This window comes from Columba livia, chromosome 5 (assembly GCF_036013475.1).
Source record: "Columba livia isolate bColLiv1 breed racing homer chromosome 5, bColLiv1.pat.W.v2, whole genome shotgun sequence".
In the NCBI taxonomy this organism is placed as follows: Eukaryota; Metazoa; Chordata; class Aves; order Columbiformes; family Columbidae; genus Columba; species Columba livia.
The window spans coordinates 35,841,393-35,856,275 of NC_088606.1; the positions used below are offsets into that span (position 1 = coordinate 35,841,393).

At 39.7% G+C, this 14,883-nt stretch overlaps 1 protein-coding gene across 49 annotated transcripts in view; it reads left to right on the plus strand.

Moving 5' to 3' along the window:
• GPHN (gephyrin) overlaps positions 1–14,883 on the plus strand; it is a 295,661-nt gene that overhangs the window by 62,665 nt on the left and 218,113 nt on the right. The window lies entirely within an intron of this gene.

Sequence of the window (14,883 nt, forward strand, 5' to 3'; positions counted from 1 at the left end):
CTAAGAGTTCTCATGTACTTCTTTAAGGTCAGTCTTGTCACATACAGTGTAGATCCCAGATAATTTTGTGGGAGTTTATGCTGTAATTATTTATTGTCTGTGTTGCAGCAGCACCTAGTGGTTCAAATTAAGATCAGGAATGAATTTTCATGGCACATGATCTCTGCCGGAAGATCTTATACTGAAAATAGAATGGAAGGAGTAGGGTGCAGGAAGCCAAGGCAGAGAGCAAGGGGATGGCTTATTAGTCACCACAGAAGAGCTGAGATACAGCCAGCAAAAGAGACCCACATCTCCATAAAGTGTCTAACTTCCTTTTTCTTTAGAAACATATTCTTTCCTAACAGCAGCTCTTGGTAGCTCACTGCCTTTGGAAAACGGATTTCTTAAATATGAACATACCTGTTTACTTCTAATCTTGGTTAGAAGTCTATAATCCTTACACTTGGTTGGCTTTGAACAAATACTGCAGCCCAGCTACCTGTTGCCAAATCTTACCCTTTAAAATTCAGAGCGTGGCATTGGGATTGCACACTGCATCTCAATGCATGATGCTTCTCTCTCTTGGCTGCTCTAAAGAAAGAGCTTCACAGGTATATATTGTACATTAGCATTCCAACTGCACTGACTTCCTGGAAGGGGATCTGTAAAGAGGATTTGGTTGAAATTTCCAGGCGTATGAAGGACAAGAAAGTCATCAGGAGTAGTCAGCATGGATTCACCAAGGGGAAGTGATGCTTGACCAGTGCTAAACTTCTATGGTGAAATGAATGGATTGAAAACTGGTAGAATAGTCAGTTATCTGTGGCACAAGCCCTAGTTGGAGGCCAGTAACTAGCACTGTACTCCAGGGGTCACTGTTGGGTCCACTACTGTTTCACATTGTCATTAATGACCTGGACGATGGGGCAGAGTGTACCCTCAGCAAGTTTGCAAAGGACACAACTGGGGTGAATGGCTGATAGACCAAAAGATTGTGCTGCTGTCCAGAGGGACCTTGACTGGAGAAAGGGGCACACAGAGACCTCATGAAGCTCAACAAGGGGAAGTGCAAAGTCCTGTCGCTGGGGAGGAACATCCCCAGGCACCAGAACATACTCAGCACCACCTAGTTGGAAAAGAGCTTTACAGAAAGGACCTGGAGGTTCTGGTGGACACCCAAGTTGAAACGAGCCAGCAATGCACCCTTGTGACAAAGAAGGCTAATGGTACCTGGGCTGTATTTGGCAAAATATTGCCAGCTGGTTGAGAGAGATGATCCTTCCCCTCTACTCAACACTGGTGTGGCCACACCTGGCATGTGGTTTCCAGTTCTGGGCACCCCAGTGCATGGGCGTATTGGATAGAGTCCAGTGGAGGCCAGTGAAGGTGATTACAGGACTGGAGTATCTCTTACATGAGGAGAGGCTGAGAGAGCTGGGACTGTATAGCCTGAGAAAAGAGGACTCAATGTATATAAATACCTGAAGGAACTGTGCAAAGGAGGCCAAGCCAGGCTATTTTTAGTGGTGCCCAGTGACAGGACCAGAGGCGATGCGCACAAACCGAAACACAGGAGGTTCCCTCTGAACATCAGGAAACACTTTTTTACTGTGAAGGAGACTGAGCACTGGCACAGGTTGCCCAGGTAGATGGTAGAGTCTCCAGCCTCGCAGAGAGTAAAAAGCTGTCTGGACATGGTCCTGAGCAGCTGGCTGTAGGTGGCCATGCTTGAGGCAGAGGTTGGACCAGATGGACTCCAGAGGTTCCTTCCAGCCTCAGCCATTCTGTGATTCTACGATATAATATGATCTTCTGTAATTGGCTTTTTATTGTTATATGCTGTTTTTCTTGCTCGTTCAAATAGGAATTTCTTACAACACCATTTTTAGTCCTATGGAACTTGGAACAGCTTTTAGAGATTTGAATCAGAGCCTTGGATATTACTGCTCATTATTTATTGTTCTTTTAAGGCAAACTTACAAAAAAAATGTTAGCAAACTTTAGTCATGATTCATTGGTCTTGGTGTTCAGGTGCTTAGAAAATAGCATAGAAAATCTTACAAGAAAATTACTTCGGAGAAGTGGAACTGTGGGTGATTAACTAATCCTTAACCATGGAAAGTTTAGGAGAGTATCTCAATTAGTTTGGTTTTGTTTTGTTTTGTTTTTAAAAAAAGAGAAGGAAGAAAGCATAGAGTTTTTAAGGTGTTTGGAGCCATTTTAGATATTTTTGGTGGGTTAATTGCTTAGATTTATGGATTTTAACTAAGGAAAAATGTGTCAACCAGGCAAGGAGGAGAAATTAAGGACAGAAACAGGGAGTTTATACTTGTGACACAAACCTGGTGTTCATGCAGCTCTTTTTGGCGAGTTCTCTGAGGTCTTGAACTGTTGTTTTGCATTGTGAAAACGTTATGTGTAAAACGTTGTTCACCATGCAGAATTATAACAATGGTTGTGTAACACTCAATCTATTAAATTTGCGAAAAACAGTGGAGAAAAGCAAGATACAAATTTATTTACCATTTTCAGTCTCACAGCAAGGACTGTATTTTAAGTCCAGCACATTCTTTAAAGGACATCCTCAATGAAGGAGACAGAACAGCTTTCCTTTTGAAATAACCATTTTTGTGTGTGTGAGATGTAACAAACTACTGTTTTGAGAATGTTGTCAGAGCTCAAGTGGTTTGATTAATAAAGCCCCAGTAGCATAAGAAAAGGAATTATTTAGAACCTAAGAAATGAGACAAGCTAAACTAGAACATGAAAGACAATATATAACTATCGCTTTCTGCTTATGTTTCTCTTGTCAAGCTTCCTGCTTGCTTCTTTGTCAGCTTTTTTCACATTCAATTTTGCTTTCTGCTCTGCAGCATCAGTGCATGGCACAACCTAGAAGAATTTATTTGCTGGTTCTTCCCCTCCAGCCATCACCCTTTTAGCTTGTCAGGTTCACAGCTTACAGGTCAGTTTTTGTCGTGATACCAATAGAGGATGTAGTTGTTTTGTTTGACTTTTAATTTTGTTTTCCCTGACTTCCGTCTACCTGCCTGCCGGTCTTCAGAGTTCAAGCTCCTTGGGGCATGTCTGGAAAATGCTGGCACATTGTGGCTACTACCATTTACACAAAATAATCTCTAGCAAGCGAAGATTATGAGGAAGACTGAGATGAGTAACTGTCTGGAAGATGTGAACTTCGTCAGTCAATCCTGCTAAACTGTAGGAACATTTTGTATTTTAAGGTCAGGAAGAAGCTCTCGTTTTTACTTTCCTAATATAGCTCATAACTGTATGATCACTTCTGGGACGATTACTAGACATGGAAACAATGAAATAATTTTCCCGTGTTATTTCTTGCAGAGTGACTGCTAATATATATTGAAGTAAGCTTTGTGGTAAGAGAGATGTATGTCATAATACACTTAAATATCTTGCTTTCGCAGAAGTTTTTCCAAAATATTGCACAACAGGCTCCTTATTTTTTTCAGACTTGTACCCTGGTTTAAAGCAAAACAATAAATTTTGTCATGGCTTGGAAAAATATTTTAATTTCATCAAAATCAAGTATTTTTATTACAAACACTGTAAGTGTTGTCATTCGTATATGATATGAGTGAGGAAAAACAGCTCTGATGTTATTTTAAAATGAGGAGGTTTACAAGGGAGAGTTTTCTCTCCAAAAAGAGCCTCTGGGTTGATTTACCAACTTTATACTACTGTTTCCTGCTGCTCTATCTTCATCTCTACTTACTGTCATGCTTTTTTAGGAACTCACTGCCACTGTTTTTCCGTTAGAGTTCTTTTACCTCTTTACCAGTTTAAAAGATGTGTAAGTATTCTTTATTTTCCTGTAAATTTTATTCCAGTGCCTTTCATAACACAGGATGTAACCATTACAGATTTCATGTCTTGTCAGGTTTGAACGTGCAATGATAGCATTAACAGCTTACATTTTGAAGAGCCTATAAATCTTGAAACTCTAATTTCAGATGGGCCATTTACTTTTGCAGCTGCTGCTCTACTGAAATTGTTTTTCTTTAGTGGTGTATTCTGGTTTTCTGTTACAATTAAGCAAAGGTGCCAATTCCTCCCTTCCACCAATATTTTGGATTTTTTTTGCTGTAATGGGAGGTGATTCAGATCTTCTGATGAGTATTCTTAAGAAAACTTCATTTGTTTGTAATCACTAATTGTCTCCAATTAGTTGTAGAGGATTGGATAAACAACTTGATTTCAGGGTTTAACATATATTTCAGATTACTCCCCAAATTTTGTTTACCTTTGATATTGAGAGCAGCTGTTTGCAAAGTGTGGCTTTACAGGAGGAGAATGGAGTGCCTGTTGGATTTTGGGCTGTGAAGTGTTCCAGTGCAGTCTGGGATTTACCCTTTCATTATTCACAAACTATGTGTCTTGGCAGAATTTATACTTTTTGTGAATTGTGGAGTTAGGTGATGACTTTGGACTTGTGTTTAATTAACAGTTGAGTATCACTGCAAAGCTCTCTTTTAGCAAAACACAGTTTTAGTGTAATTTTTTAAAAATGATTTTAAAGAATATTTAACTTATTATTTTAGAGTGATTGTACTAAGTGCTGTTTCCCACTTCATTATAGAATTTTTTAAAACTATTTTTTCTAATGATATATTAAATGGTATATATGTATAAACCTGTATGCCTTATATAAAGGTTTATATCTATCTGGCATATCTAAAATTTGCTTTATAGCTGTATGTAAAGCTGAGAGCACAAATTTAAGTGAGTGTAGAGTGTAAAGAAAAACAAAAGTAATGAAAATATCAAAAAGAGATCATATGTGGGCCATGTAGCTCAGCCTTTTTTCTTTTGGTTCACTTTTTGCATTAATTCTGCACCAGGAGAGGGAAGGAGACAATACAGGGTTCTTTCTGAATCTTGGTAATAAAGGGTGGCAAGCAAATTACATGATAAATAGCAAATTTAATAATACAGAATAAAAAGAGGAATATAGACAGTGATTGAATTCTATGTCCCTTTGAGGTTGCAATCCCTGTGTTCACGCAGCATCAGATGGAGCCCAGGTGGGTTTTCCCACAGATGCTGCCCAAGTGCTGCCTGTGGAGCAGCTCTTCTTCCCTCTCGTGGGACCTTCTATTTTGTGCAGCAGTCATTTATCCTCTCCTGAGCTCCTGGATGGCATCTCTGCCGCAGCAGCCACAGGTGCCACCTGGGACATGCCAGCAGGTTCTGTGCTGACAGATGCGCTTCTCAAGCCTTAACTGAGTACCAGGCCCAATGGTGTATCCTCAAGTACAGTGTGTTCCACAAGGCTCCCAACACAGCATTTCCTTTGGCTTGGGAAGAAGATGGGATCTCTTCTGTGGGATTTAGGAGGGGGATACGTACATGGAAAGACCCAGTCATAGTTTTCCAAGTCTAAATCACAGTGCAACTAGCTGACTTTAATGTGTTTTGAGGTTTTAGTTTTGAAGTGAATTAGACATTTGTTGATAAGAGGAGGAAAACGCTACTATTTGGCTCTTCAGTGTCAGCTTTCCCTTGGAGCTACTCAGACATAGCTTTGAACACGTGCAGAGACTTCAGGCGTGTCTGCCAGGTATAAATATTATTTCGAAATTTGTATGCACTTGGACAAAACTTCTGTGCCATTTTGGCAACTTAATCCAAAAGAAAGAGTACCAGGTCTCTGACTGTGTGGTGTGGCTCACCCACTTTGTTTTATTTTAGTGACTGATCCTTAGAGGTGTGTCTGTAGGCATCTACCTTAGTGAGAGTTGTGCTCCATTCATTCCACCTGCATTCATCCAGGCAAGCAGTAACTAGAATACTTGTTTCCTGTCTTTTCTAGACTGTTTTGAGAAAGCTCTGGTGAATTTAAAGTGAAATGTGACTACTTCCGCACTTCAAGCGGTACAGGGGCAATATTTCAATCCTTGCAAAATCATTTCATTAAGTTTATTTCTGAGACATACCTATCAAAGCCAAGCCACTACCATGGCATTGTTTTCCTCTGTTATGCAACCGTTCCAGTGTTGTAGCACTGATCTGTGTTTTTCCTCCTTTTTCCTACCTTGCTTCTTTTGAAAGCAGCCAATTTGTTATGGTGGAGACAGGTCACAGAAAATCAGCAGCGGTTAAAACAGTACATAGAAGGTGATGATATAAAAGTTGACAGAGGCAAAAACTTTTAGGAGCCTGTATCTGGAACAAGGGTGCTGTTGATTGAATTCTGCATACAGAACTCGTTAAGCATTGGAAGTTGGAAGTATTAGAATTTCTTTTAGTGATTTCTATTCTTCTTTCTCCCATTAATGTTGTCTAGCATACTGCATTGGTAAGAAGACTGCTCAGTCCAGGCAACCAGTGATGTGGCTTCTGTGTGATTCATTACCTTTCATCTAAATAACAAGATTGCATTAATAATACCTTGGCAAGTTAGACATAAGCCCTTAAGAAAATTTTAATAATGCAGTGAAGGCTGTGAGGGGCAGTAATTCTTTTCTCTCTGTTCTGTGTATGAGTCTCCAGATAAAGTCACATTCAGGGCCTTAACAACTTGGAGGTGCCAGATGGGTGAGCTCATCACACTCAGCTTGTCATCTGAAGTTTAGGGATAATGTATGTGGTCAACAGCTGATCCTTTGACACAATGGTGTGTCTACAGCAATGGTAAAATCTGTTTGCACACACAGGCTTTTCTTTGGTGCTTGTCCAAGGCTGTCAAGCAGAACCTCAAATGAGACACCAACAAAGATTAACATCTCCGTTCTCTGTTTCAACTTGAAGGTATTTTTCTTTGTTTTGTGATGAGGAATACAACGAGCATGGCAGTCTTAAAAATAGTTAAAACTACTTGATATCTGAGCAGAAAAAGTGAAGCGTAGATTAAAAGAGGAAAAATCTAAAGCATGTCACTTAATTGACTTTTGGAAGGTGACTAGGTGTTACAGTAATCAGGATGTTATAAAAAGAGGAATTTTGTTTTTCGTTTCCCCAGCTTAGAATTTGTACTCACTCATCTTTTCTCCTTCTGTCTAAACGAGTGTTTTAACGATTTCAGGCTTCCCGGGGTGTCTGGCTTCGCAGCATGCTGCAATCACCTTGCCTTTGGCCCTAAAGGCTGAGGAGCCCTCCAAAAATAAATGGGAAAAGCCAGAAGCTGTCTCCTCTGCTTAGCATTTTCTTTTAGCTCTGCTTAACGGCAGAATTGTGTTGGGTTTGGTCTCAGAACGGTGTCTCTCCAGCCAGAGCCTCCTCTGGCAGCCGCTGTGTGCTGCCTCTGCTTCCGAGCAGCAGCTGGGCCGCTGAGCACGGCCGGCTCCTCGGGGACTGCCCGCCAGTACCCGTGAGAAGAACTTGTTAATTACTCGTCCTGGGTAGTATTGGCTTTTCAGCTAACCACAGCATCGAAGTGTTGAGAGCATGGTAAATTTGATAATTATTCTGAAGAACTAAATCTGTTCTTTTTCTTACGGCTCTGTACTTAAAATACAAACAAGGGAAGCAGGCTAGTAATCTGGAAGCCTGTAAAACTCTGAAAATGCATAGGTGGATAATAAGTAGAGGTGGTTTTCACTCTTTCCAAGTGTGGAAAGGCCACTGAAAACAAAGCGAAGACAAATGCTTGGTTGTGTGGGAATATTAGTTGATGGGTAAAATATAGCACTTTATTACTTTAGAACTATGAATCATGTATCTGATTAGTGTCATTCCAGTTCTGAGTATTTGTACTGGATATATTTAGGTTTGTGTTTGTAGACACACCTGAGTTGTTTTGCCCATGCTTTCGGTCTAGGTTGGCTGCTGTTGGTGTTGAACTAGAAGCCCTGTTACCATGGCTGTTCAGTTCTAGAGCTGACGTTCAGACCTGCTGGTTCAGCTCAGTGGTAGCGCGGCTTCAGCAGAGCTGGCTGGCTTTTGGAGGTGCTCTGGTTTGTGACTGGCCAGTTCAAAGTATGGGTAAAGCATGTCTGTATAGGTGTTCACGTACATTCATTAATCTTTTCTGTTTGATTTTAAAATTATCAGCAGGGAGCTAGTTTAATCCTTTATGCACTAATTTAGAACTGCAGAGTGTATCAGTGCAAAACTGCAATATTTTACCCTATTTAATATGTCATGAGAGAAAACCCTCTTTCCTCTCTGTGGAGTATAATACACTGTAGATCGTCAGTTGTTTCAGAAGACGTCTTTCAAAAAGCAAGTAGGCTTCATAACCTGTTTCTGCCTCACACAGAGCTTTGATTGTCTCTTTTCCAGATCACAGGTTAGTTTTATTATTTACTGATCATGAGCCATGGGTTAGGATTGGTGATTTTGGACCTGTGTGCCAGAAGCAATTTTCCATTTAGTCACCTAAATTTCTTACATCTCTTCCATTCTGTACTGAAGTTATAGTGAGATTTTGACAACAGCCACTTTCTCTTTTTGTTCTTTTTAAAAAAGAAAGAAAATAAATAACACCTTTAGGGGACATCTGAAGACTTGTATAAGCTCTTCTTGCCCAGACTTAAAATGGGACCACAGAAGCTCATGTCCTTAATGTGTGGAAATTACTGGTGGTGCGGCTGGGCCCAGGAGGTAGGAATCAGTGGCACCAGGCCTAATTGGAGGCCATTGACAGTGGTGAACCCCAGGGGTCAATACAGGGTCTGGTCCTGTTCAAAATCCACGTTAATGATCTGCATGACAGATTTGCAGATGACACAAGAGCAGGATGAGTGGCTATGTTAGCGGGTCATGCTGCCATCTAGAGCAACTTGGGCAGACTGGAGAAGTAAGCCAGATGACTCGTCCCTGAAGCCAAGACCTACTGGTTTATTACAAGAACTTTCTTCATCCTGACACAACTCTTTCAATACTGGTTGTTTCTGTTTTACAGGTATGAACAAATAAATTATTGCTAAGGTTACAGTAATAACCAACACAAAGCAACAAAGATTGTTACTTTTCCCAAGAAAAAATAAATTTGAATTAATAGGATTTTAAATGGAATCCACTGAGATACCCTGTACTCTCAAGCTTAAGTCATGGTTGCATCTGGTGTTTGGGAAGAAAAGAAAGTGCTGCTTTTTTTCTTGCAAATGTGAGATGATATTAATGAGGTACATATTTTGTACCTTTCATGGATTTTCCTAGCTTTTGCTAATTTTAAAGGTCTATTATTACAGATATGACAGTGAGCCAAAGATCTGGTATTCTTTAAAAGGGTTGTATGTACTGTTTGGGCTTTAACAGGTTTTTTAGAAGATTATAATACAAATATTTGTGTAGAAAAGTTTTAAAACAAGCTACATTTTGGACTTTAATTTTCTATGGTGCCAGAAATTACAAGGAAACTAAAAAAGTATATGAAGTTTTGCAACGTAGTGAGATTTTCTAAATGGTTGCATGTGAATCCTTGTGTGTACAGAGAGACAAAAAAAATAACCAAAACCTCTCTGCAAGTCACTAACATAACTGGAAATTCATATCTTTTCTGTTGTAGATTCATAGTATCTTCAGCTTGTCAGAAAGTGTATGCAGTAAAATAAGAAAAGCAAGTTCTCCACTTATACCACATTCCAACCCCCCTGCTCTGACTCCCTATATTGTTTTTGATTTCTGGGTCTGCTCTTCTGTAGCCATCTGTTTGCTTTTCAAAATAGCACTGCTTGTCTCTCAGTTTAGAATTTTCCTCCTTATCCATAATATGTTTTAACTTTATTTTTGAATGAAATTCATTTTAATACATTTTTATACATTACTGAATCTTCATATGTTAAATATTTTAACACCAACATCGATGTTTGTAATTACGCCAGCATGTTTTGGGATACTGAACATTAGAAATAATTCTTGGGTTTCTGTTTGCTTAGTTGTTTTGCGTTGTTCTAAGTATTTCTTCATGTGGAACTAGTCAAATACTAAATTATAAGTACACAAGCAAGCTAAAAAATGATACCACGCAGTCACACGGTGGGTGACTCTAGATCCATCTTACATTTGCAGTAATTCAGGGCCGTGTGCTTGTTGCTTGATGGACTGGCTGCTGATGGACTGCAGTGGGTAAGAGCCTTATGTTCAGGGCACTGATTTGCCTCTCCTCTCTCCAACCATTGATTTCCCCATAGATTCTATCTTACTGTCTTTGTCTCTAATTTTTTTGTGATGATTCACAAGCTTTGACATCTCTAATTTTGTAAAATTCACTAGAAGTTGGTCATCAGGTTAAAAAACCTGGGAAAAAGGGAGATGGGCCCAGGGAGGTGGCTGGACAGCATTGATGTAGTTTCCATAGGGAATAGCAAGCATCTTTACTGTAGAATTTAAAAACCATTGTGTTTAGTATGTATGTCTGGCAGTCAGGGTTTTCCTTACGTCATAGTCATGGAACAATTCTTTGGAGGAGCAAAAAGGCCTTTCTTGATGAACTGGTGAAGTTGTAAATGTTGGCTTTAGTTGTTTAATAGTGATTATGTTGATAGTCTTAACTAAAGAATTAAGGTGTGATGGGGTTTTCTTAGGTACTTCAGGACATTTTCTGTCTGAGTTTAAAGATGATTGCTACTATGGAGTGTTTAAGTGTGTTAAAAGGATTTGATTTCTCTGCACACATCTTCATAGTTTTTGGGGACTTTTAAAATTACTGTTTTCTTTCCTCAAACCTGTATTCCTCGCGACTAGAGGATAAAGCCCAAAGATAGCCCAGCATGTCATGAAAAGTCAAAAAGCACCACTGCCAATTAAATGTCAGAATTTTTCTTTCATTTTTCTCCCTCACAGTTGTAAAGCAAACATATCTGCTTAGATGGGATTTCTTAGACCTTCTGTGCCAGAATATGTAAGAACCAGTTTGGGGAAGGAATACAGAGTTGTTCAGATTTTAAACCTTTCAGGGCAAAATGAGAAAGGAAGAAGGATTTGGTTCAGGGGTGTCAAACTCATTTTCACCAGGGGCCACATCAGCCTCACAGTTGCCTTCAAAAGGCCAAATGTCATTTTAGGACTGTAGAAATGTAACTACTTCAACATCTCTACAGTCCTAAAGTGGCATCCAACATTTTGAAGGCAACTGCGAGGCTGATATGGCCACCGGTGAAAATGGGTTTAACACCCCTGGTTTAGTTGCTCTCAACTGCATTACAGAAATTCAGCAGGGCAGTCTGTTGGCTTTCATGAATCCGTTTAGGCTGTTAGTATTGAGAACTAATGAGCAGCATCTTTGTGTACAAGCACGTGTCCTAAAAACTGTGTCAGCCAGAATAACCAGCAGCAGCTGATGCTGCTCACAGTCACAGGCCAAGGCTGGATGGGACCCCTGAAGGTCGTCTTGTCCAGCTCCTCTGGCCCCTGACCTGTCTCCCTCAGATGCCAAAACTACCTTACTCTGTGCTGGTCCATCTTTGTTGAACAGCACCATGAGATTTTTTTTGTGTGAGGTGGCGTGTAGAGCAGTGAGGCAGTTGCTCTGCAGGGATATTCTGGAATCTAGCAAAATTTGAAAAGAGCTTTGGTATTTGTAGACAACTCTGAAGCCTTGAAATCTTGGAGATGATATCTAAGAAGATACCAGAAGACTTTAAAATGCTTCAATTAGGATAATATTTAACTAGTAGAAAGTGAGTAAAAATTGATTATTTTAAAGCCTCATCCTGCACCTTTTTCTCGATGACCTTGCACAGTCTATTGCTGGAAACAGGGTATTGCCAAGATAGATCACCAGAGTGAGCCACCATGGTAACATTTTTATCAGTCTGCAAACTTGAGAACTGTTAGACATTTCTGTGTGCTTTTGCATGGCTAAAGCAAATACAGGTTTTAGGGGCGAGGGAGGAAGGACAGCTCAGCTGAGATGGTTGCAGCCCATCACCCTCTCAAACTCATCTTTCAGCATCTTTCGTCATCCTTTTTGATTCTAGACACTCGTGCATTCTCAGCGCAGTGCTGTCTTTTGTTTTGTACTTCATTACCTGTATCATAACCCCATACAATGCACACCTTTGTTGCTGACATAATTGTTTTTCTGGTGAAAAAGCCCTCATCGTGGCATGGTTAACAGTTTCCTGTGATGTGTTGATGCATTTAGAAGTGTTTTGCACTGTGAAGAGCAGAAATACTATCTTCCCGCCTTGTGAGATGGTAGCAAATTAAACGGCAATGCCACAAAGTGCCATTTCTTCACAACAAAAATATTTTCAAATATTTTAGCATCTTTGTGAGCAAAGGAGTAGCAAAGGTGTGTATGCCCTGCTGTGCACCGGGAGTTCACATACTCCTTTAAAACATTTCCCAGCCTCACGGTGCCTCTTCAGGGGAGGGTGTTTTATGGTCAGGCCTCTCGGTGCCCTTCTGAGCAGTGGCTTTGTCCTGCCTGCGCTGGTGTTCGTGTGCTCGTCTTGCCTCAAGGGCAGGACACAAAACTGAGCAGGAAGAGTGAAGACAGGACCTCCAAGCTGGTGGTAATGGGAAGTGAGAAGCCTCAGAATAAATTCTTGTATACTGGTTTCATTTCTCTCCATAGATGTCTTCAAAGTACTTACAAAGCGAGAGAAAAAATGCTGTAGACTATACAAAATGGAGGTAGATAAATAGGCTTGCATAATAAACAAGGAGCGTTCAAGAGAAGAGAAGAGTTACTCATTGTATTATCAAGATCTCCATTATTGTACTTTTTCAGTAGAAATTTCTGAAAAATGAAAATATCTTGGTGTTTGAAGGTCTTTCCTAATGGTGGGCAATCCAGTCACTAGAGAATTCTCAACAATGCGGAATTTTTTTTGTCACTCTATACAAGAGTTTTTGTTCAATAATAATTTTAAATAGATTTACTGACTAAGATGCTTCAGAAAATGTTTTAGCATCTCATTTGTGGCGAATTGAATTAAGGATGTTTTCTTATGTATTCTGATAAAAGTACTGTTATTTATAGGATCTTAATTTATGTGGCAGTTTACCGTTCACCTGCTTTTTAACGTCTGGCAGTATTGCTGTATTTTCATTCTGTAGGCCTTCCTACATAGTCTGTGACATTGCAACACTACAAAATGTGATGATTGCCTTAAAAGAGCATCCCTGAAAGGAAGGCAGAGCTTCTGCTGGCAGTTCTAAATGCAAGGCAGGTCTTACACATTATTTTAATAGGGCATTCATATGAGTTTTCGGTTTGCTGCATCTCTTGCAAAATGTAACTAGAGGCTACTGCTGTTAATGGCATCGAATGTTAATGGCCTTCTTTTTTCTGTTTTGAAAGCTAAGTTTTTGCATTAAAATCACAGGAAGTAAAATTTTAAAAAATGAAATAGAAGCCTTTTTATAGTATCACATAATAATTCAGGTTGAAAGGAGAGCTGCGAAGGTCAACTAGGCCAGTCCCCTGAGACAGTCTAATAAGATCAGCTTGTTGAGGGAGACATCCAGAGTCTTGACCACCACGAGAGATGGAGAGTCCACAACCCTGCTGGGCATTCTGTTCCAGTATTCAAACCAAAACAAATTAAATATATATGTACACAACATAAATGTTTTAAAGTTACATTTATGGATATTTTAAGATACGTGTATATAAAATTTATAGTCTATAATTTATATGCATATGTAAATTTATATATTCATTCTGTATGTATGTATATAATATAAATTTAAAGAAAGGATAAAATACAAATATCTTCTTTTGGTAAAAACAATATTTTGTGGAAAAACTTAAGATTGATTTGTAAATATGAGGTTTAATCACAATTAGGATTTCTGCATTCACACAAAAAAAAGTTCCCCAGTGATGAGAAGTATTAATTGTCACTTGCTGAATGAGAGGAGAATGAGAGTAACTTGCAATAATTCAGCACAATTGATTCACAGTGTCTGTTATGATTTCCTAATGTACTTCTGTAAATACACAGAAGTGAATAGTGGACTTCAGGATATCTGCATATCAAATGTGCATACCATGCAGACATTCTATACATTCTATACATTCTAAGACTTTTTTTTTTGTGAGTATTCACATCAAGGAGAGGAATTCCAGATAGAACTAGTAAACTAGTAAATTGTGGGATTCGTTCAGTTTCCCATCCACTCAACAGTCCATTTGAAAGGAAATTTATTAATGTTGCAGATCTCAGAACACACTCTAAAAAGGGAAAGAAAAAGGTTGACAGAGAAGTGTTTTCTTCTTTCCCAATTAAAATAACACTGATACTCATTCCCATTTTTATAATCTTGGAATCGCTGGTTTAAAACACCACAGCTCAAAGGCTTCAATGAGAACAAAAGTCACTCTGTAGTGACAGAAGAGAACACCAAACTTTTCAATGGCACGTATCATTTGCATCTATTTTTGTTGGCCATGTGTGAACCATGAAGATCACTAATGGTGCAGTAAATAATAGTACTACTAATAACCCTGTCATTCTCATTGCTCTCCTCCTCTTCATTGTTCATCAAGCAGGGAGGACTCAGAGCAAATAAAGAAAACCAGTACATGTGTGACCTGGAGTTTCAGGAGGGTCGCAAGTACATGTTATTACTGACAGTGCTGTAAGAATGGCAAGAAGTGAACCCAGGCTGTGGATTATAACCTCATTAGCCTTCCTAACTGAGGTGGTCACACACACACAGACCGAGTGTGTCAGAGCCTGCGGCACCAAGTGCCACAGCACGCCAGCAGCCAGAGCCACCAGGGCCGCTGACTCAGGCAGAATGGCTCTGGTTGCTGGGAATACTGTCTCCAGGGGCTCCATCGATGGGAACCTCCCAATATTCTGCTTCTGCTCAGTTTGTCTCATTTCCAGGAGCGTTGCCTTGGCTGGGTGTGCAGGGCATGTTACAAATGTGGTGACTGCTGGGTTTCTTTTGAGCTGCAAGAAATTTGAACATTTGTTCATATGGGCTGTCATTCTCCTACAGATGCCAGAATGTCTTGGT